The following is a 23,498-nucleotide window of genomic DNA, read 5'->3' on the forward strand; positions in this document are numbered from 1 at the left end:
ATTAAGCCTAACAGTTTGCAAGGTTTTAGATTTCAGGAACAGTAAGTGTGTGGTTCCTATATTCTGCATTATGTACACTGTGAATACCTCCTTTCTTTTTATTACCCCAGACTAGAGTAAACATGGTTGTCATAAATAAGCAGTTTATACCACTTTTCACCCATAGAGACAAAACACATTATACAGAGATAAATTGGACCAAATTCTGAGCTTTAAAAACGCATTAAACACATCAGGAATAGTTTGATAATTGAAGCATCTTTATGTATTTCAATGCCATGATCTCTCCACACATCACTGACTGTTGGCTGCAGGCCTGACACCCCCCAGAATAATCTCCTCTGTTTGTTGTAAACTGTGTTTATTCTAAGATGGAGTTTGCGTGTTGTACTATGTGACCTATTAATGTCTTATGTCTCCTCTCCACCTTTGTAAAGATGCACTACATCTTGCAATGAACAAAAAAAACATTTACGTTATGGATTTTGCATTTGGGTTTATTTAAATTCCAGGTTTAAAGGGCAGGCTGCTTCCCGATCCACGCCGGTCTCCATGTTGTAATGGTGCATTGAGTTAGCTTGTGTACGAAAATGACGCTCGTCTCCGCTGCATGTCGTCTGTCATGGGTTTCCATAAATGACGAAGGTTTGGGGACGGAGGCCACCTGAAAAACATGAAACATGAAAACACTCAAAATGAAATAAATTCTTGATCTTTATTTTCTATATTCATGAAAAATGGTTAGCAGCATGTCTTTGACTGCCGCAGTAGTAACATATGAACTTTGTCATCTCCCGACACAAGAGTTGACAAAAACAATGGATTTCATCAGTAGACGTGCTGTTGGCTGTTTGCTTACGTTACCACGACACAAATCTGTCAATCCGATGTCAATCTGTCACTGAGCGTTAAATTCTATATCCAAAAGTGTCATTGTGTTCATATAGAAGAATCCACAATGCAACGTGAAACCCCCAGCTCTTACAAATGTGCAAAATTAAAGTTAACGTCATAAATTTAATGTGGGATAGAAATAGAATATGAAATAGAAATGAAAAGCCATTTCTTTACCTGCTAACTGCACGCCACGCTCAGAGGTTTCGCCGCTCCTGTTGACATGGTGTTTTCTGAATGCTTCAGTCAGTCGTACAGACCTGTATGTCCATACGCCTGACCTCTGCCTCATCACCACATCACCAGGAGCTTTGTCACCTCGAGGAAGGCTTGGTGTTTGATGGTAAAACACGCAAAGCAGGTAAAGAAACGTCTAAACATTTCCATTTTGAGAAAATGTGCCGAGACGCTGATAGTAACTTTCATGCTCGTGTCTGGGGGATTTTGAAATCTGTTTTTGTGTGTTTTTTTAATGCCTAATTCTTAAAAAAAAAAATGTGCAGATGAACTTGGCAGCCATGTGGCGTTAGCATCAGCCTTCAACGTAAAGCTCTACTGATGTTCGTTGTAGAGTTGGAGGTGGTTTAGCGGCAAAAGCCTTAACTAAACCATCTCTTTTTCTTCTTGAGAAAGAGCTGGGCCAGCTTCTCAGTCTCCTGAAGCTGATCCTCTCTGATCCTGATAGTTCCCTGAAGCTTGTTGTTGTGCGTGAGCAGATCAGAGTTGCTCTCCTGTGAAGCTTTCAGTGCGTCGGAAAGCTCCTCTATCGTCCGCTGAAGCGCTACCCTCTTTTCATCTTCTGAGCTTTGCAACAAGCTCAATTCTTTGCTGTGGACGACCTTTAGACGCTTCGTTTCTCGGCTTAGATCTTGCACCTTCTTCTCTATGTTATTTTTTTCTGCCAGGACAGAAGTGAATTTGGCATGGCACTTTTCAACAATGGTCTTAAATGTGACATGTGTTGTTTTTAAAGTCTGCTCCAAGGCTTGTGCTGTGGCCTTTTGCTTTCTTAACTCCTGCTCTCGCTCGGTCACTTTGGAACAGGCATCTTCTGTGTCTTTTTGCTGTTTGAGTAAGACTGCCTTTAGACGTTTCTCTGAGGACTGCAGATCACATGTCTTCTTCTCCAGAGCATTTACTTTGCTCTGCTCCTCTGCGAGTGCTGTGTTCTTTGCAAGGAGGAGCGATTCTAGGTTGTCCACCTTCAAGGACAAGCTATTTCTTTCTGCCTGCAATCCTTCCATCTTCTCCTCCAGATTTTTTATTTTGCTCTGTTCCTCCACCAGTGCTTTAGTCTTTTCAAGGAGGAGTGATTTTACGTATCCCAATTGCAAGCCAAGGGTTTTGCTTTCCTCCTGCAATTTAGCCTTCTCCTCTTCTTGAGATTCCACTTTCCTATGGGCCTCGCCCAGTGCTGCATTCTTCTCAAGAAGGGATGATTTTTGGTTGTTCACCTGCGAGGACATCTCATTTGTTTCTGCTCGCAACACATTCATCTCTTCCTCCATAATTTTAATTTTCCTATGGGCCTCTTCCAGTGCTGCATTCTTCTCATGGAGGGATGATTTTTGGTTGTTCACCTGCAAGGACATCTCATTTCTTTCTGCCCGCAATCCATCCATCTCTTCCTCCATCATTTTAACTTTCCTCTGGGCCTGTCCGAGTTCTGTATCCTTCTCCAGGAAGGCCGACTTTAGGTTGTTCACCTGCAAGGACATCTCATTTCTTTCTTCTTGCAATCCAGCCATCTCTTCCTCCATCTTTTTAACTTTGCTCTGTGCGTTTTCATGTGCTGCATTCTTTTCAATGAGGGCCGATTTTAAGTTGTTCACCTCCAAGCACAGGACACTTCTTTCTTCCTGCACTCTATTCATGTTGTTCTCCATCATTTCAACTTTGCTCTGGGCATTTTCCTCTGCAGCATTCTTTTCAAAGAGGGATGATTTTAAGTCGCCTACCTCTCTCATCAGGCGAATTCTATCTGCCCGAAGAAATGTCATCTCTTCCAGCACTGTATCCTCATAACAAAGCGTTGATTCTAAGGAAGCCCTCTCCGCCTCGAGAGTGGCAACTGTTTTCAGAGCCTCTTGTGCTGCCACAGTCTTTTCACATAGAAGAGATTGTTGGTTGCTGACCTGCGATTGTAGTTCGCCTCTTTCTGCTTCCAAGCCAGCGATCTCCCCTTGGAGCAGAGTAAAATCCTTCTGGGTCTTTTCTTCCAGAGTTTTTACTCTGCTTAGGGCGTCTTCTAGTGCCATATTCTTTTCAGAAAGGGCTGATTCAAGGTTTTTCACTTCTCCTTGAAGCCCATTTACCTCACCTTTCAGACAATCCACCTCCCGTCGTAGTCTATCATTGTTCCTCCGTCTACGGGTATCTTCGTCTCTGTCCTTTTTAAACCTGTTCGTAACATAGTTCCTTTCCAAAAGCTCTTCCTCCTGCTCTTTTACTCGTGCGTTCAGAAGCTCTATTTGTTTGAGAAGATCCTTGTAGGATGCTTGGCTTTCCCTGGAATACAGATTATCACAGGTAATAAAAATGACGGTTTCCTGGACGAATTGTGGACACTTTTCCCCATTTTGGACCTGGCAAACGGTCTCCTTGTCTGGTTGTTTGTCCATGGTGCAGGATTCAGTCATCGCCTGACTCTGGCTGTCCAGAACATCGGAGGTAATGTCTGTGACGGTCTCCTGGACAATTTGTGGACACGTTTCCCCATTTTGGACCTTGCAAACGGTCTCCTTTTCTGGTTGTGTGTCCATGGTTTGGGGTTCAGTCAGCGCCTGACTCTGGCTGTCCAGAACATCGGAGGTAATGTCTGTGACGGTCTCCTGGACAATTTGTGGACACGTTTCCCCATTTTGGACCTTGCAAACGGTCTCCTTTTCTGGTTGTGTGTCCATGGTTTGGGGTTCAGTCAGCGTCTGACTCTGGCTGTCCAGAACATCGGAGGCAATGTCTGTGACGGTCTCCTGGACAATTTGTGGACACGTTTCCCCATTTTGGACCTGGCAAACTGTCTCCTTCTCTGGTTGTGTATCCATGGTTTGGGGTACAGTCAGCGCCTGACTCTGGCGTTCCTGACCTCTCCTCTGCATACGTCTCATCTTGCGAAGTGGCTTTTGGACAGTGGCTGACTGTTCCACAGCAGCTTGTTCGGTGTTCATCTTGTTTTTAACTGTTAAGATGACAGATGAGAGTATATTAATCTCGCTACCGTAAGGTGAACGGAAAGTGTTTGGAAAGTGGTTAATCTCGCAAAACAACGGCAAACTATAGAAGTGCGTGTTCAGTGTACGTGAGGTTCTCTGGAGTGAAGTACTGTGATGTGAGCCAGGGCTAATGGTCCGAGGCGGAATATTCAAATGAGATGACGTTCTGTTGCTACGGCAATATATTACAAGGCCAAAGGGGAAGGTCAAATTGAATATTTGGAATTGTCCATATATGGTCATGTTCAAAGCAGTCACACGGGGTAAACAAAGAGAGGAAAAACATCTAAAACTACTTAAACAAATGCTGAATTATGAATATATGTTTGTACTTGATAACGATACAGAGACATGGTGAGGTGCAAAGTGGTTCAACAGCCCATAAATATTTAAAAGACAGACAGTGCTAACATAATACTCCATGTTAGCATCATGCTACATGCTAACGCTAGCTACAAATGGTAAATGGACTCTATTTATAGCACTTTTCTACCTTCATCAGGTCCAAAGTGTTTTACAGTAAGGAACCAGTCACCCGTTCACACTGTCATTCATGCACCAACGTACGCAGACACTGGAGGCAAGGTGGGTGAAGTGTCTTGCCAAAGGACACAACGACAGTGTGCATTTGCAAGAGCTGGGATTCAACAATAGGCCTGCACGAATGTAGTGAGTGAGTGGTTGGTTGGTGGTGGCGCAGACTGGCTGCCTCGCTTCCGTCAGTCTACCCCAGGGCAGCTGTGGCCACAGTAGTAGCTTACAACCACCGGGTATAGAGTGAATGAATAATGCAATGTTAAAAAGTCTTTGAGTGTCCAGAAAAGCGTTTTATAAAACCAATGCATGATTATAACCGTTTTTTCGATTCTACTGAATGATCTGCTGTGAAAAAACATCCATTTGGCCCCAGTTTAGACTTTATTTGTATGTGATAAATACTGTAAGTTCATATTAGGCCTCCTATTAAACACAAAGTAGCCTAAAAACTACTTAATCAGATACAGTTAACAAATAAATCTAGGTCAAGGTTGTAATTATTCGGTGTTTTTAAAATGTGTTTTGTCTTTCTGTGAAGGACTTTGGTGTTGCTGTAAAGTGCTATATAAAAAAAACTTTGATTGATTGATGAATGAATGTCATGTTTTTCATATTATTAAAACTACGAGTTAGACTTCACATTTTTCAAAAACCAGGATCCATTAATAATGTATATATTTGTTATTGCGACAGTTATTTGTAATGACGGTTTCATTACTTTTGATAGATGGCAGCAAGAGGAAGAAAGTGCACTACTATATGGTCCCGACAAACAGTGGGATGAATGGTGGATTTAAAAATGTACAATGAGTCTGATGGTTGAGGGGGATACACCTTAACTGGGTGAATTAAAGTGAGGTAAATAACATGTATTTATTTATTTGATATGGACCTAACAATAGCATTGGACAAACCAGATGCATTGTTTTTTAGTGTGACAGCAAAACTGCTAATTTGCAACAATTGTTCATAGGAGGCTTTATACACATTTAATAAAACGCATGTACTGTATTTAAAAAGGTAAACAATACACATCTATATACATTTCATACCGCGTTACCATGTGTGCAGCTCTGATTTGACTTCAGCCACTGTTTCAGACCTCTGTTAAAGTTGTTCATGTCAGTATTTTTAAATCCGGAGGCAGGGAGTTTCACAGTCTGTGTAATATTGTGCATTACTGACAAAAAGATCCAGCACATTTTGCATTGCACTTTACTTTTCAAGACTTGTCCACTGACTGTGAACAGCTGGCACTTTGAACACACCTCTATTCCAAGCCTATACATGAGCTTCTCTTCATCCCTTCATGTTGGTTTTGCTCTCTTCATATTGCAGCACCTCAAGGGGAGCTCATCTCTCTCTCGCACTGTGCCTGAATTATAGATCCACCTGGGGACTGCTTCCTCTCTCCTCCTTATCATGCATGGAGGCCAGCGTGAGGGAAAGTTAAGGCGCCATGCTAGCCACCTACACAGCGCTGGAAATGAGCTTTAGCTATTATCTTGCATTTTTTAAGTATATTGTACTTTCTGTAAATGCATTGTCTCTTTATACAAATACTAATAGTTACAATATGTTCTGTTTAATGGTTCTCAGTCAGACAATTGCATAATTGAAGAAAGAGGTGCCTCAAGGTTCCACTCTTGGTCCTTTACTATTTTCAATTTTCATTAATAATCATACACACTTTATTGCTCAGTAATTCTGTATACTGGTGATACGGTGCATTATACCTCAAATTCTGACCTTTCCCTGCTATAAAATCAGTAGCAGCACAATTTTTGCTCTTGTTCAAAACTGGTTTAAAAATGATATAGCTAAAATTGAATCTAAAAAAAAAGCCTTTTTGAATGCTTTTTGGCACTCATCATAATATATCCTGATTTACATATTCTGTTTAAAAATGGGTCTACTGTTCATAGAGTTAGACATCTTGGATTGTGGCTTGATCCTGAACTAAACTTTAAACCACATATTGATTACAGTATAAAGTGAGTCTATGCCACTTTAAGTCCTCTTTTTCATTCGGCTAATTGTTTCACACAGGAAGTCAGAAAAAGAGTGATTACTCTGCGAATAAACTTATACTGAGCAGCACATCGAGAGCTGCCAAAGAGTTCCTCCTTTTCATAAACGGCTTCTCCAGAGGTTCTACGAATCCAGGAAATGCTTTCCTCACTTGTTTTCCCCCTCTGTATTGAGTCTTTACAATAAGACTGTAAAGTAACATGTGCAATAATCTCTGTATCAGCTGCACTTTATTCACTCTGAGTGATCTTCTTGAACACCGACTGTAACAAGTGAATTTCTCCTTTGTGAGATCAATAAAGGTTTATCTTATCTTATCTTATCTTAAACAGCTGTGCAGAAAACGGAAGTAAGAGGAGGAAAGGGTGGGTTCTGGAGTGTAGAGTTAAAGGAACAGGGCCTCTTCTATGGAACCAATGGGGGTGAAGTTAAAAGCGTCAAAGCTCTTCCACGTTTTCCCTATTTAAATACGGTTACGTGAGTAGTTATACGATCCAAGTATAGTTACACAAAATTAAACATGTCGATTTTCTAAGGGGTACTATATTGTAAGGCGTAGTAACACCTTGGGAGCACTTTACTGTGCGGACGTCGAAGTGGGCGGAGCTTCCACAGGAGCTTCACACACTGATATACACATTCCTGAAGGAAAAACAGAACAGCGATGAAAAGTTTCATGAGCTGCGATGAGACTACTGGAGAAAAGAAGCAGCCAAAGGAAAAACTATGAAGGTAAGCAACATGCTAATGTTATGCTAACACCAGCTAAAGTTGGGCTAACAGCGGCTCAATGCTATCATCGGCAAAAGCACCTTTTTCAACAACGGCATGACGTTATTGTTTGCCAGTCAGAGGCCAGCACTCGGTTCTCCAGCAACTCCGATAATCACGTGTCTGCAGAAAACGATAACCGGGAAGTGGAACCATTGGATATTTTGTTTTTGCTGTTTCAGATCAAGGCATTAAGACGGTGTGTTTGACATTGTTACCAAATACCTGCAAAAACCATAATACCCAGACAATACATTAATAAAAAATTCATGAACCATATATTAATGTTTTGCTGTTGTTGTTTTGTGTCGCAGAGCCTGACGTTAGCTCGAGCTGAACCTTTTGTCTCGAGCCTTTTGTCTTCTGTTGCCGTTTTTTCCATATAAATAAATGCCAACTGTTGTTTTCATTTCTGCCAATGGGCTGACACTGATATACAGCTCCAGAGCCTATACTTTTCGTTTCTCTGCAGCTGCCACGAGAGGCACTTTGAAGAGGAGCGCCTCCCCACCTCTGGCTGACTTTTTTTTGGGGGGGGGCTGGAGCGGAGAGGAATTATTGATCGGGTGCCTGCGGAGGGACAGGGAGTGTGGGGGTGGAGGTATAGGCCGTGGTTGTAATAAGGCGAGCGCGGGAGGGGGGGGAGGAAGAAGGCCGCTGTAGTGTTCAGAGCCGGACCACAGGCCGCCCAGGAGCTCATAAATGTTCAACCACCGTTCCTGAGAAGACGGGCTTGTGAAGATCCGCATGGTCAGTCTCCGCTCGGAAGATGCACAGGGCAATGAGAGTTACTGGATTCAGCTTTAAGCAAGGGTATTTTACTTTTCTCTGGTGTTTTGGTGAGCCTTTCCAACAGATTCACATTGTTATCTCCCATTTTCAGTTGCGTTTGTCTAAAACGGCTTGTGAATCAATGCTGTAGTGTCCAAAGGTATATGAAAAAGACTGGAGAATAAAGTCAATTGCAACGCCTGGATGTCCTTTTTTACCGTGATTGTGCTGTGTGACGTTAAACTAATGCCATTTAAGCAAATATTATTGTCAGTTAATTAAAACCAGGAAGTCATACTTGCCAACATTGGAGTTGTGAAAAATAGGAAGATTATTTAGGTATGAGTCAAATTGTCGATTGTCATTTCTTGCCTAATGAAGGACACTTGCTCTAAAAATACTGTTTCTTTGATATTCCATAAATTATTCTGTTCATTCTGCCAGCAAGGCCTGACCAAATGAAGTAAAAAAAAAAGTGTAAAATGTCTTAATAGTATATTTCATTTGTAATTTATTTATATAATGAACAGTATATTAGTTTTGTTAATGTGTAACTGTAATTTCCTACTCAAAAAGTGCCTGAAACACCTCAGGGCCTTCTCCACAGATTCTGCAGGCCCAGTGTTGTCAGGCCGCACACATGAGAATCAGATACAATACATCAGAGTTTGATGGGGGCAGGGCCTTCTAGCTACCCCTAATGTAACCGATCAGGCTAGTATCTAGTATATACATATGCGTGAACCCAGGTTGCTATATGTTTGTTATGTGGTGACGTCACAGCTCTATTTTTCCAGATCCCGAGATGTGCGAGAAAGTACAAAAAACTCTTTCATACCACAATCAATATTTCTGAAACTCAACGGAGAGTTACTGAACATACTTATTTGCTAGTAAATCTGTGTTCCGCTAGTACCTGGAAGCGGAAGTCGTGACGTCACACTTAAAGTATTGAAGGCCCTGTCTGAAACCCCACGACCCGCCACCGCCATTGAGGTAAAGGTGGATGCTGTCTCCCACAGACATCTGCGGCGGCGAGTCTAAATGAATAGCTACGCAAACAGTGCTCAGGCTATAGAGCGGTGACAGGAAGGTAGGGGTGCACTTCTTCCCCAGGCCAGGATTGCCTGATCATTCAAATATATATTATATATGCAGTATATATGCATAAATATACATTAGTGGGAATAATGACTGTCTGGGAGCATCGTGGGAGATGGGGTTAAAACTCGTGAGTCTCCCGCATGAATTCGGGAGAGTTGGCAAGTATGGGACCATTTTTAGTTGTGGGTTGATCATGATTTAACTTGGAAAGTTCTAAGTGTTCTAAAGTTCTAAATGAGTTTCCTTCGCAGGGTGGCTGGGTGCACCCTTTGAGTTTGGGTTAGGAGCTCAGTTACTCGGGAGGAGCTCGGAGTAGAGTTGCTGCTCCTTCACGTCCAAAGGAGCCAGCTGAGGTGGCTCGGGCATCTGTTCCGGATGCCTCCTGGTCGCCTTCCTCGGAAGGTGTTCCAGGCATGTCCTAGTGGGACAAGGCCTCGTGGAAGACCCAGGACACGCTGGTGGGACTATGTCTCCGAGCTGGCCTGGTGTCACCGGGGGTTCCCCCAGAACAGCTGGAGGAGGTGTGCGTGGATCGGGAAGTCTGGGCATCTCTGCTGAGACTGCTGCCCCTGCGACCCGGCCCCGGATAAAGCGGAAGAGGATGGATGGATGGATTGAGTTTTATGTCATTTTTTTGTTGTCATGTAAGAACAAGACGTTTTCTCCATAAAAATGGCCAAAGGTGCTTATATTTTCAGTGACAAAATCAGGTTTGAATTTGTTCTTTTTTTGTTGATGTATGTGTGAGTGTGGATATCTTTAGAAAAAAATCTGAACCGATATATTTGCTGATGATTGTTTTAGCTTTTTCCTGATGAGTGAACTGAGAAGTGACGCACAATGCCCGTGTGTGAAACTCATAAACGTCTCCTCATGTTTTAGTCACCCAAGAACTATTTTTAGCTCGTCATCGTTACATCATTGTTGATAATAAAAGAAGGTGTGTCAGTCAATGTAATATTGCTATAGTCTTGACCAAAACAACACTGTTCACAACAGCTAACCACCACTTCATATTGTCCTCTCTCTTTAATGGTGTTCCAAAGCGGGAGACACCAGATCTGCCGCGCCCGGTGACCCCTGCATGTGTGGAGGGCAGGACGCCGCCTCGTAAATCACCATGGGGACTTCATTAAGCACTGCATGATTCTTTATCTGCTGGGAGCTTTAATAACGGCATTGTGTGGGCTAACCGCCGCTCATATCCACGCACATTTTTTTCCTTTTCTAACCGGGACCGACATTACAACAGAGAAAGGCCCGCGGGTCCTCAGGCAGTAATAGATCAAGGGAGCAGATAAGAAGCACTTTCGCACAGGCCTGTTTACAATGTGCTGTTCGCTTTTGTACGTACGCGGGAAGGACAAGAATACTCTAAGGCGATGCAGTGTTTTTGAGACTTTGAAAACAATTTAGGGACTTCAGAACCACACTCAAGTAACAAGAGACACAGGAAAGCGAACCAAGGCATCAACAAGTGCCGATTTATTGTTGATGCTGTCATCCCCATGTGCACGCATTTAAAAAGTTTTTTTTTAAATTATTGTGCAGGGCTTCTAAAGGGGGGAACCTGCAGACCCTCACATTTTTCCAGTCGTGTACTTAACTATATATTTTCAGAGGGGTTTTGTTTTGGTTTCCTGATTTTACTGAGCGTTGAACCGCAAAAATTAAGACGAGACTTGAATTTTTCATTACACATTGTTTTCCCCCCACTTATTAACAAACTTGATACCGTGTTTTCCGTACTATAAGTCGCTCAATGCATAATGAAGAAAAAAAAACATACAAGTCCCTCCCATTATAAGTCGCACCAGCCAAAAAATGCATAATGAAGAAAAAAAAAACATATATAAGTCGCTCCTCAGTATAAGTCGCACCAGCCAAAAAATGCATAATGAAGAAAAAAAAAAACATACAAGTCGCTCCCAGCATAAGTCGTACCAGCCAAAAAATGCATGAAGAAGAAAAAACATATGAGCCGCTCCGCAGTATAAGTCATACCAGCCAAAAAATGCATAATGAAGAAGAACAAAAAATATATAAGTCGCTCCGCAGTGTAAGTGGCCTCTCGTGGCTTTCAGTGTGAAAATGACATGCGAAATTATATATTTTGATAAAGTTGCAAGTTGATGTAAGTTGCACTTGAGTATAAGTCAAATCCCATGGCAAATTATGGAAAAAAGTGTGACTTATAGTCCAGAAATTACTGTAATTAAAAAAACGACATATCCCAAATCTCATCAGAATAAAAAGTAACTATTAAAACCAAAAATAAAACCATCAATTTAAATCTATCTGTTATTTCAATGTTGCTGCTGAAAACATAGGCACTTTTCTTTGGCAACTTTACTTTTTTAATGTTGTTGCTTTTTTAAATATGAAAACACACCAGGACAGAAAACTTGCAATATATTTTTTTCCTCCTATTAATATCAGTAATGTACAGAAAACATTTCAAATTCATATCTTTCTGTGATATTTCATGTATTTTTTATTTACAACAGCATATTTTTGTGACATTACGCCAAATATCAAAATACAGTATCCAAACTAACATCATTAAACCAGATTGTAAACGTGTTGTATCTTAAGTTATTATGAATGCTTATTACATTTTACAGAAAGAGGTCCTGAGTTGTTGTTATATATAACCCAAGAGACTTTTCTCAGAGTTTCCACGGGACATTAAAGTCATGACATGAATTATGCCAAAATGGAGGCCTTAAGAGTAATTAAAAAGCAGTGACATTTTCTAGAAATGTTATCCCTGAGTCTAATTTAAAGAAATCTGTCCTGCATAGGGCCAGAAAAAAAAAAGAAAAATTAACATATCTGAATTAAAACTGTTGTAGTTGTTTTATCTTAAATTTGGGTGTAAACATCTTTCCCAATGGACGGATTTCCTGAAATTAGACTCAAATCGAGGACAAATGGACTCATTTCAAGAAGATTTCACTCACTTCAAGATTTATTTTTTTCAGTGTCGTCATTAACCCCGCCTTCACCGAGTGCATTTCCTCCAGTTTGGCATTGCCTGAATCTAAAAGCTTCTTGGAGAAAGCCTCAAAATTGCGACAGAAACAAAAGGAAAACGAGGATTAAAAACGCAACAAAAATGTGATTAAAAGGTGACAAAATTAAGTGAAAAAGTGACATAAAGTGCGATTGAAAAAGTAGCATAATGCAAAAAAGATCCATTTAGACCAGTTAAGTATGTCTTAGCTTTCAAATGCGGTGTTAGACTGGCCTAAAGGCTGTAAGCTTTTAAATTAAGGTAAAACTGAACTGGTGAAAATGGGCTCGGTTAAAGGTTAACATGGCATTAAAAAGCATTAAATGTGACTTATTTCCATCTGTAGAAACCCTGTTCTCTGCCCTGTACATCGAGAGCGGTGCACCGGGGCGGGTTCCAGCTGAGGGGGGGAGCGGGGAGGGCGAGCACCCAGACAGACAGGCTGGGCCGGTGGAAGTGCGGGGTTTAGTTTCCACTACGGGCTGCAGGAGCACAGTCTACGGCGCGGGCTGACACATGCATTTATATATAGGTGAGATGGGTCAGACTAGACTCGGTGAATGTGTGGAATGCTCTTAGGTGTCGGCCACGGTGAGTTAGTTTGTTATTGTTGTGTCTTGGGTTAATCGATGCGGCTTTACGGGACGGGGACGGCGTAGCCATGTTACGTACAGTGGAAGTGCTTTGTTACAGTTGTGCAAAATGGGTTTGCGTTCATATATTAAAGTATGCTGGAAAATATCTAATTTATAGTAAAAAAATAAATACTACGCTGGAAAAAATAAGCAAGAAGAATGCTTTAAAATTAGTGGGGAAATTGTCTTGGATTTCAAGTTGCAATTTGTTTTTTTCCGTCAGCATTAGCTTTTTAAATATTTTTTATCTTAGACTCGCCCAAACCCACACAAAAGCAAGACACTTATAATCTATTATTAAACATGGTAATTTCTCTCAGCGTTTCCACTATAGAGCTACACATTTAACCTTTATCAATTATTGCTGTATGAATAAAGTATATACTTGTTTACATGATCAAATGACTGAACTCTCACTTGTGGCAAAGATTCGTAAATACAGCCTACACTGTTTTTTTTTTTCTTTTTCATCTGCTGCTCCTCTTATTGATGCTACTTATGGAAAAAAGAGGAGGGGAAAAAAACAAATCCTCTCTATAATTAAAATTCAAATAGGGCATTTGTGTTGGTATATTTCGACAATATCTCAGTTTGTCTCTCCAGTTTTTGGACAAACTGTGCACATTACTTTGTTCATGCAATAAATAATTACATTATATTGTATATTTTCAAGCAAACTTCGTTTCAATGCTTTAATTCATTTGGTTTATTTTTTAAGAATTTTTGAGTTGATTGTCAGTGTTGAAATTACATTTTAACTACAATAATAATATCAATTATATATATATATATACAGAACAAGCCAAAAGTTTGGAAACACTTTTTTATGTATTTGTTTTTCCTTTTTCCTTTAATTTCAAAACTGTTCCTATGGTAGATTCTCACTACTGCTTCACACTGTTAAGACGATGTCGTCACAGAAATGGTTTGGACTAATCAAACATGTTGAAAACTGTCTCAGAAGACAACCCTATGAAGCTCATGGAGAAAATGCCAATAATTTAGAATATAAATCATATTTTGAGTTATTTCACCTGTTTGTGTTTTCTTTATAATCCTATGTGTTCATTCATAGTTGAATGCCTTCAATGAGAATCGTAGTGTGTTAATAATGTTGAAAATAAAGAAAAGCCAAGACATAAAAACTGTGTCCAAACTTTTGGCCTGTACTGTATATGTATATATATGTATTATTTATGATACATTATGTGATGTAAAATATATATATATATATTTTTTAAATCCCAATAACTGCAATATTAATGATCACGATTTGGACTGTTTTACTAAATAATTACATTTAGACTTTATTGATTCACAAGGTAAACTGCATTGTCATAGTTTTAGCCTCTCATTCGCACGAGAAGTATTCATACTAGTCTGAAGTAAATGATAGAATAAAAATACCACTTGAACAAAATAATTAGTAGAAAATCAAGCATGATTGCCTATTAAATAGTTGTCAGTACAAGAGAGGATAATCTGATGTCTGTCAGCGTGACTTTAAGTGGAGATGCTGTTCATTCAGAGAAAATGGCACTTGAAGTTACAAGTTCCAAAAAATCAAGGACGATGAATCACTGCAATATAAAGACATTAAGTGTATTTACAATACACTTAATGTGAAACACTGCAGATGAATAAGGGAAAAAAACATACATTTATAGAGATTAATTAATTAAAACTTTTGCTGAACATTACTGATATAAATATGAGAAAAAATATATTGCAAGTTTTCTGTCATTGTATGTGTTCATATAAAAATAAGGCCTTTTGTGCATAGAAATGGTCAAAATTGCCTATATTTTTCAGTGTCTAAATCTAAATAGTGGATTGATCCAGATTAATACATTTATGGTTTATTTTGTTGACATATTTGTAACAAAGGGGATTTTGGATCTTGTTCAGTTTTTGAATTAGTTAGTCAAAAGTGAAAAAAATCTTTTTTGGGGGGTGAGGTTCAAAGCTGAATAAATCAGGCTGGGAATTAGGTATTAAACATCTTGTTAAAGGAACAGGCCACCGTTTTTCCATACTGAAATATGTTCTTGCCTGAGCGTAGACGAGTGGATGCGTACCTATCTGGTCTTTGTGTGTGCCCTGAGTCACGCAAAATGACTAAAGATGATGTTAGCATTTGGCCTCTCCCAGTGTATTCCTATAGCTCCAAACGGGGTAAAGTTACAAGTGTCCAAGCTCTTCGGGCACGCACAAAGACCAGACAGGTACGCATCAACTCGTCTAAGCTCCGGTAAGAACATATCTCAGTATGGAAAAACGGTGGCTTGTTCTTTTAAGTCCAAGACTGAAAAGTTTGGAGTCCTTATTTGCTACTATAGTGCCTATCTTGTTGCATGAGCGGAACAGAAACCTTATTTTTTAGAAAACCAGCCCCATGTGCGACACATTCCTCCGCTCTTCTATACCGGGTGCCTCACAGAAGGAAAAATACCATATTTGTATTATAGCGTGATCACGGACACCCTTCAGGACGCGTGGATGTAGAATCTTTGAATGTTTGCGAATGAATACCCGTGGGAAAGACGGCTTTGCGAGGCAATGTTGTAGCTACTTCCAGGCTACCTCCGCCTCGCCCGTGACAAAACATCATAAAATAAGCATTGTACAGGGTAAGTTTTGTCATTTTTATACTCATGAAAACTAAGATGTTAAAGAAGGGGTATTATGCTTTTTTCAATCACATAGCACCAGTCTATATCACACTACAATGATGACGAAACCTTCTGTTGGTCTGTAAATGCAGTAAATTAGAATAACTGCCTTGTATAAAATTGCTCTCTCAAAATGGCTGTAGCGAATGTCTGACCCTTTCCGACACGCCCCCTCCAAGATATCCCTAAAATGGCTGCCATCAGAGTTTTTACAGATTACTCAAAAATACGTGAATGGGCCAAAGCAACACTTCAAGCATGTTTTTAATGAGGGAATGACATAATAACATGATGTAAAGCTTGAAAAAGTCGATTTTGCATAATACCCCGCCCTTTAAGGAAGAAAACTACCTAAAAATCTCCACATCGACCACTGCCCGAAAAATCCATACTTTAACCTGCCATGTTTCGCCTTTAAAATTTTAACTTCTACCACCCCGAGTGTAGAGTCTTGAGCTGATAAGAATTTGCACAACATTTATGGATGAATTTGGCTTTGCTGTGCCAAAAAAGAAAAAAAAGTCCACCTGCCATCAAAAGTTAAAATTTAATTCAAATTTATTTTTACAATTTCGCCTTCCAGAATAGCCAAAAAGTCAAATAGGTGCGTCGGAAATAGACTCCACCTGCTGGGAATTCACCTTGCCAGAGCATATTCCATTAGCGCGCCCTTTCATCAATCACAAAACACGACAACATCTCCAAGAACCCGAGCGGCTCCTAATTAAAACTGACAAAAAAAAATGAGGGATTAACCGCCCGAAACGTGACTGACACTAGAAACGCTTCGGATCCCGTTGTACAGGCGCCATTTAGAAACCCAAGACTTTTGGAGAGTGAGACCGACTGGCCCCACGGTTTTGTCCCGAGCGTGAGGGGGAGTGTCCTGGGGGAAGGAATCCTACTCCCGTACGGTGCGCCCCGGCCTCGCTGACCCCTCCGACCCGAGACGGCAGAGATGGATAATGTGGCAACGGGAGGCGAAAGAATGAGCGAACGATAGCATGTTGTGAAGGAAAAGTGGCAGTGAAAAATGGGATGGTTTATTTTGAGAAGGATGGTGAAAATTGGGTGAAAAATTGATTTGAGAGTTGAAAATTAAGTGTGACTGCAGCTGACAGGAACAGGCTGACTGATGATTTAATAAAATGTTCGAGGAATAAGAGAATCGGATCTTTGGAGAAAAAAAGGCACCATGCCCAGAATGTAGCATAGCAACATGACGCACACTTCTTTAGCTACATATGCTACAGATGTGTTTGGCATCTGAGACCTGTTTGAATCGAGCATTCTTCTATCCCCATACAAATGAATGGTAAAGCCAGGCCCTATGTTAAACTATGTATGACATAACTTAAATTATACTTCATGAATCTCCATAGGCCGCCGGGGCGACCTGTAGGAGCTGTCAGTGTGGGGACCCATCTCCAGATGTGGAACCAGGCTAATGGTCAGTATCACTTGGCCAGAGGATTGACCTATTGTGCATGTTTTTAGTCGTAGGGGAAACCTGAGTACCCATAGGAAACCCATGGGGAGAACATGCAAACTCCACACACTGGCCCCGTCCAGGTGGGAATCGAACCCGGGACCTTCGAGCTGTGAAGCACGAGCGCTAACCTCTGCCCTACCATGTCAATCTCTTTGCATTTATACAATTTCTGTGGTTTTAAATGTTAAAAGAATGTATTTTCCTCCCCCTACATGTTCCAGCCATGTCCTAATGCCTTTGACTGCAGTTACGCGTAAGACCTGAGGTGGCAGTAGTGAGCATAAAATGACCAACTTGCATCTAGTCTCTTTGAATACAGTTTTTGCTGTTCTATACTACACAAGAAACTGTTACAAACGACCAAAAATAACATAATAATAAGACAGACAGACATGACAGTCATACCTAGTGTGTAATGAAATTGTTTAATAATAATAATGCAGTATTTCTTTATTGAATAACATTGTGTGTTATTATGGGAGCATACATGTCTTTTTCTCCTCATTTTTCCCAGTTGAAACTTGCGTAACTGAAGAAAAAAACACCATATCTATTGGCATGTGTGTCGCGTTCATGAAGTCATTTGTCCCGTGGATTAATGTCCATGTAAAAGTTTCCTCTGGTCTATGGTCTGTTTTATGTACAACAGACAAACGCTAACTTTGGCTCCGTCGCTAATGCTGGTGCCCTCATGCTCTTTGTATTAAAGTCCCTTTTCAGGTGGTTATTCCCCCAAAATTCTGCTGTTTACTCAAACATGTGCCCCCCTGGGCCTGTGAACTGAGTTGTCGTTTTATTTTCATGGATCTTAAAGGGGCTGGATGCAAGTTAGCAATGTTATACTCACTACTGCCACCTCAGGTCATATGTGTAACTGCACCTTCTATATTAAGCTCGAGCATGACGGCAATTTCTGACCCGAAGTAACACCTTTTTAAGTGACAGTGCAGGATTTTAGAGGCCGTTGTGGTGAACAGGTCTGGCCTCATTCTACACATTAGGACATGGCTGGAACATGTAGCGGGAGGAAAATACATAATTTTGACTTTTTTAAACTTTGTACAGTCCCTTTAGACTCAAAATTCGAAAGCCAGGTTATTGCCCATTCGTCCGTAGCGAGATTTTGAGCTCAAACATGAATACCTGACTTTGTATACAGTTTCTTCAGCCTATTGCAGCGTTGTATAAGCCATGACCTTTTTTTCCAAACCCCCGGACCGCCACGGCTCACTGTAAACCTCTGTAGACATTGTTTGTTGACGTTGCTGATGAGGAAACCCAAAAAAGTCCAACCCTAGACCCTGACCCCCCACCCCGCCCCTTTTCGCTGCAGCTCATGGACACCTTTGTTAAACTTTCCCCCTGCGGTTAGTTATTGGAGAGTGCTTAGCTCCTGCACGGTGCCAATCCTCTCCAGACCCACTCTCTCCTGGCTGTTGTTTGTTGACCCGGCATTAGGAGGGCGTTGTTGGCAGGATCCACTTTGTTACCGGCTGCTTGGGCGCTTGACAAATGACCAGATCCCTGTGTTTTCCCAGACACTATTCTTTTTTTTGTTTTTTTTCACTCGACTTTTTCTGCCGCGTCACCGTTTCCACATTAAGGGTTATGGTCTGTGGCACTTTTAGCCAAATAATCACCTCATGGACTTCTCTTAACAAGGAAACTTAAGCCTCCAAACTTTTTTTATGGTGGTTAAAGGAAGCGTTTCCCAATGTGAGTGTGCGGACCGAGAACTTTGTGTGTAATATTCATGCTAGTAATGCTCGTAGTAACAGTAAAAATCCATGTTATCCCCTTACAATGCATAGTGTTCGACATTTGCAGAAAAAAAAAGATGTTGCTGTGTGACTTCAGCAGCACGGTTTGATGCTTAAAAGAATTAGCCCGGTCTTTTCACTTTCCAGGGAGATATGTTTGAACCATCTCCCCGCACAGCTCGTAAAATCAGCAACACCTGACCGCTCACACGAGGTCAAATGTGCCCATAAACGCCGAGGCAGGAGTCTTCCTGAGGCTAATTACAAATTCACACACGTTGTTCTGTGTCCAAGTGAGATGCCTGCAAACTAGCCTGGCCAGCCAGACTTTTCCTATTCTTTATAAAGACGTCTGTTCTGGGACCAGTTGTGATTTCATTGAGTTCCCGATGGGCGCGATTGACAAATACGTAAACCAATCAGAGAAAAGCCTGACATGACACAAATGGCGTGCTGCAAATTTCGTAATCAAGGAAGTTAGTGGTGTTACGACTCCCAATCCCTTTGCCACAAAACCTCAAGGATACAAGGAGTCTTTATCAACTCGGTTCAGATTTTGAATTGTTGGAAGATTCATGTTACGGGTCAAAACGAATGTGCATTGGCTGTTTCAGTGTATGTATGGAACAAGATAAAAAATACAGCTTATTTTGAGAGTAACAAAACAGTGAATATGATTTGTCGTCGCCCCTCAACCTCGAAGGCAGGGGTCTCCAACCTTTTTGCCCCGTGAGCTATACAACAGGAACAGCAGAGAGCTACTTCAAAAACATTTGTGTAAAATGCGACTTAGATGGACTTCACCCTGGAGAATTAGTAGCCAAGATAGTATTTCAAAGAAAATGACTTTAGTCTTTCGCACTTTACAATATTGACCCAACAGTTGGCAGACTGTGTCCAGCATGTTCAGAACAAACAGAAAATGCATATAAAATGTGCTTCATCATGCGTATAGACATGTAGAAAGTTAGCTAGAGCTACCGAGAAAGGCCTGGCGAGCTACAGGCAGCTCCCGAGCTACTACTACTACTACTAATAAAAATATATACATACAAGTCTTATATTGCGCTTTTCAAGGAACTCAAAGACGCTTTACAAATGAGACAAAGAAACAAAGAGTGCTATTGTAGGTTGTTGGCGAGCTGAAACAAGTGAGTTTTGAGCAGAGAGTCCGAGTTTCTGATGTGGATGGGGAGTGAGTTCCAGAGGGTGGGGGCGGCGATGGCGAAGGCTCGGTCCCCCAAGGTTTGGTGGGTTGATTTGGTGATGGGTTTGAGAAGGTTTAAGTCAGGGGACGGGACGGGATGGGCGGTGGCGTTGTAGGAGGTCTGTGAGGTACGGAGGGGCCTGGTTGGCGATCCCTGTTCTAAGGTGACCACACGGAAAAGCATTACACTGGTCTGTGTTCCTGTCGTGACAACCCTGGTCTGATATTGGATCGATAAATAAACCTTTTCGAGATATGGTCAGCTGTAAGCGGAGTTCCAGGCGGCCCTGCTTTTCGACAGAAACAAAAGTGCAAATGTGCTGAATATGTTTGAGAATTTCGATCAACAAATGTGTTATTGTGCAACTATAAAGTGCACGCATTACCAAATCTGTTGCATTTGATCCCGAAGGTCTATGTAGCCCAGCCGTCAAGCCCCTCCTACATAATACAGTACTGACAGGTCAATAGCTATTTTGAATGGAATTTTTTTCTTTACATCTAAATCTGGAGCAGTATTCACTTTATTGCACAGCATTAGTTTTTGAAACGTTTAAGTAGATAACGGATTTCAAGTCTCTGTAAAATAATTTGTGTTGTGTATATTTGAGGTTTGTAATTCAATAATTCCTTAACATCTATATATACGGAGAAATGACAATACACAATTTTTAAATAGAAACCATGCTTTATGGCAAAAGCGCTGCCCAAGTATACATAAATAAGCAAACAAAAGTTGCTATAGTAATATATAATCTAGGAATTAGAAGGTATTTGCGATCATCTGCAGCAAAGACACACAAAAAAAAACTTGGAATATATTTCTGGAAGAATTTCATCAAAATTAAAATGAATCCAAGTGTTGATTGGAACAAAATCCTGGAGAGCGCACTTGCCTTGATTTGATCAGATCCAAATGATGTTGCAAATGAAAAATCATAGGAGGCAATTACGCCGAATGTGAAGGACTGAATCCATTAAAAGATAACGACCAAAATCGGAACTAAAAATACATTCTTCCTCCTAATTACTCATGCGGTTTGTGAGCGTTTGCAGCGCGTCGTGGAGTGTTTTCTAAGACTTCAGAGGAATACTGAAGCATGTTTTCCTCTGATGAACCGATCACAACGCAAGAGTGCACTTTCTGACTCTTTATGCTGGTGTTTTTAGGCCAAACGTACAAGCAGTTATGTAAGTGCAGCTTGGGACCTCTTTAAGATGCCACAACCGGTTTCAAGCAACATGTTTTGGGGTGTGTGGGGGTCCTCGTTCCTGATCCGGACCCACGTGCCAACCTGTCCAAACCCGAACCGTGGATCCGAACTTAGGTCAAGACCGTGAGTTGCCTGAGTCGAGCGGCTGCCAGTGCTTTCCATCTCCCTCCCTCCCTCTCTTTTTATAACTACAGCCCAGATGAACAGAAAGAGACAGTGCTGCCCCTGAGCTCCTTGACACTTTTTGTATTTTTAGAAACGGCCGCGGAATGATTGAAATATGGCTCTCTGAAGTTTTCAAACTGAGGACACCCTAATTCAATATGCACGTGCGACCATAAGGCGCAAATCCACAGCTGTTCACTGATCATTTAGAAAAAAAGGCTGAATGAACTTTAGAGTAAAAAAAACAACAAGGGAATTCAATAAATTGGATTTTTTTCCCCAAAGCACAGTAATCATTATTAGATTTAATAAAGGCAAAAAAAATATATAGCCGTAACTTTTATTCAGGACCCCCGGCTCTATTAGCCTGGTTTTGCCAGACCATCACAAGACCATCCGTTATCAGATGGGAGGGGTGAACTCCTTTGAAACGCCTGGATCTGATTTTTGCGAACGTTTGATTGTGACGTATGTAATCCACCCGAGTGAGTGAAGCAGCCATCATAACTCTATCATAACACTTTGGGACATTCCTTGCACATTCCAAGGCTTTAATTTTATTTTCTGGATATTTGGGAGCCGAGCCAGAACGGATTGAAGAGCTTCCATTACTTTCGTATCCACCACCATTGCCAAACTACAACCAGCAAATGACGTCACCTACAACACCCGCCTCCCGCGCTCACTGAATGGTTAGGTGGAAATTCAACCGATGTAACGCGGCCACTGAGATCAGACCCAGACGTACATGTAGGGAAATGATAATTGACCGGAGTTTAGGATGGCTAAGGCCAGGCTACTGCTCTATAGGCTAGGTGTATGAAGTGTCTTGCCCAAGGACATACGGCAGCATTGGTTGGAGTTGGGATTGCACCATGAACCCAAAGCTACAACTCTACCAATAATCTCGTGCTATTGTTTGTGAACTTTTGGAGACATTGGACAGCCCTGTCTGAAGCCGTTTTAAAGCAGAGCATTGGGCGCATAGGCTGAGCGGTTACATAATCCTTCTGTAGTGTTGTTTGCCTGGAGATGGGTGTCAGAAGTCGTGTCAAAACAAGTTGCCCGCTCTCGTTCGCTCTCTCGGCTGGCGTTTGTAGAAGCCTTTAAAAGAAAGTGTGTTGGTTCAGAAAGACTCCCTCGAGTGATCTTGAACCAGTGAACCCAATAACTCTGACATCAGAGGACTACATCCAGCAATGGGCTCCACCTAAATGTCACCAAAGTTGCTTTAGAAACATACTGTATTTCAGATATATATTTGAAGTAATGTGGCAAAAGTATCCCTCTGTAGACGTGCATTTTGGGGAGATTGCTTTAATATTTCATTACTTGGGTTGCAACTGAATTAGACGAGTCTCTTTACTTTGTTTACTTTAGGTTAGTGCTCCTAAAATGTTCCACACAAAATTACCAACCATAAAATACTTCAATCTAAGTACCACTAGTCTTAGATCAAGATCAAATGAATTCAAATCATCACAGGGTTTAAAAGGGTGTAAAATAAGCAACATTTGACTCAATTCAACCAGAAAACGTCTAAATTAAGTGTATTACTGTGACATAAGTGGAATTCTCTCACAGAATTGTAAAAGCCTAAGATTGAGTTCCACCTGAGGAAGCCCAAGAACCACCAGTAGTACACGTACCAAAACTGAGGAACTTTTGGTTCCTCAGCTTGTTAAAGTGGTATGGCTTTTTGATCCATTTAGCCTCGTGAAAGTAGTCAGATAATTCTCTTGGCATACTTTGTGATACAAGTACATAATATGGCATCAATGTTGCCTAGGAGCTAGTATTTAAGAAAACACGTTCTACAGTATATGGACGCAATTTTTCAAGAGCTTTTCCAATGAAACCTTTGAAAGTGAGACTCCTGATAATGACAGTTTTGGGTCTTCTTTTTCTAAACATTATTGGTAAGAGTTTACCTCAGCTAATTACAAATCCATCATGTTTGTTTAACTCGGCCATATTTGTACACACATACTTTGTCACAGACTTAAAGGAACAGGCC

This window comes from Gobius niger (assembly GCF_951799975.1).
Source record: "Gobius niger genome assembly, chromosome: 9".
NCBI lineage: Eukaryota > Metazoa > Chordata > Actinopteri > Gobiiformes > Gobiidae > Gobius > Gobius niger.